Source organism: Mus caroli, chromosome X, assembly GCF_900094665.2.
Source record: "Mus caroli chromosome X, CAROLI_EIJ_v1.1, whole genome shotgun sequence".
NCBI classification, from domain to species: Eukaryota; Metazoa; Chordata; class Mammalia; order Rodentia; family Muridae; genus Mus; species Mus caroli.
In genome coordinates, this window is record NC_034589.1 from 141,785,965 (window position 1) to 141,787,498 (window position 1,534).

Genomic DNA, 1,534 nt, shown 5'->3' on the forward strand with positions numbered 1-1,534 from the left:
AAAAAAAAAAAAAAAAAAAAAAGAATGTCAAAATTTGCCGGGCAGTCGTGGCGCACGCCTTTAAACCCAGTGCTTGGGAGGCAGAGTCAGGCAGATTTCTGAGTTTGAGATCAGCCTGGTCTACAAAGTGAGTTCCAGGACAGCCAGGGCTACACAGAGAAACCCTATCTCGAAAAAATAAAACAAAACAACAACAAAAAAAGAATGTCAAAATTTCTTCATATAGTTGTAAAAGTAAGTTCTCCTTATTTTCCAATATGACTTATGTATGAAACATTCATCATTCGAAATCTAGGTTCCAGGCTGGGTAGACGGTCCAGTGGTTAAAAACACTTGCTTCTCTTTCAGTGAACACAAGTTTGGTTCCCAGGATCCATGTAGAGTAGCTCACAACCAACTACCTTAAACGACAGTCCCAGAGACTCCATCACTGTCTTTTCACAGAAATAGAATTTAAAAAAAATTTAAGAACCCATATTTCTCTTCCAAAACGCATAAATAAGATCTTATATTTATGGAACTTCATATGTCAAACATTAAAATTAGGTATTGATATAGCTAATTAACATCATTTGTTGAATAAACAATATTATTTCATTTGCTATCAATGACTAAATGGGGTAAGTTTCTTATGCATTATGAATGATGAAACAGTATGGCACGGCAAAATAAGTTGGAGAGTAAAATGACAATAATTTATTCTCAATGCCTACTGTAGTTTGCTACATACATAGCTTCAAACATACCTATAATGTGTTTAAAATTTAATTCTGTTGTGATTTTCTTGCAGTCGTTTGCTTGTATATTTATTAATTCTGTGTTTATGGAGGTGGTGGTGTTCAGAGTGCCTCAGCACACATTTGTGTGGAGGTTGTAGGGCAACTTTGTGGAGTCAGTTCTCTCCTTCTGTCATGGGAATCTCAGGGCTCAGACTCAGGTCATCAAATTTGTAGGCAAGTGCCACTGAGCCACCTTGTCAGCTCCAAACCCAGTCAATTGTGGTATATAGATAGAGAGAAAGCATCTAGGAAATTGAACTTTAGTCATATTGCTAGAAAGAGAAACTAATAGAAAGAATAACTGTTTGTAAATGGTTTTTTTTTGTTTGTTTGTTTTTTGGTATTCAGTGGTTTTTGTACATTGAGGGCAACTCGTTACTATTTGTGTTTTGTTTACTGATCAACTTTATTAAATTCAGATAGCTCATAACCCAGATGTCTAAACTATTTGTAAACTACTTTTTCTGGCCTTCTAAACATTGGCTATCTATTTGATGAATTGGATTCCTTAAAATCTGTAAACTGTAATTACAAATTTAATGTGGCTTTTTGGAAAACAAGTCATAGCATATTAAGTGTACACAAATCCAACAATTAAAACTATTCCCTATTGTACTGGCTATTTTTGTGTCAACTTGACACAGCTGGAGTTATCACAGAGAAAGGAGCTTCAGTTGAGGAAATGCCTTCATGAGATCCAACTGTAAGGCATTTTCTCAATTAGTGATCAAGGGGGAAAGGCCCCTTGTGGGTGG

At 35.6% G+C, this 1,534-nt stretch overlaps 1 protein-coding gene across 1 annotated transcript in view; it reads left to right on the plus strand.

Moving 5' to 3' along the window:
• The window catches only part of Foxr2 (forkhead box R2), a 16,528-nt gene that overhangs the window by 8,404 nt on the left and 6,590 nt on the right, over positions 1-1,534 (plus strand). The window lies entirely within an intron of this gene.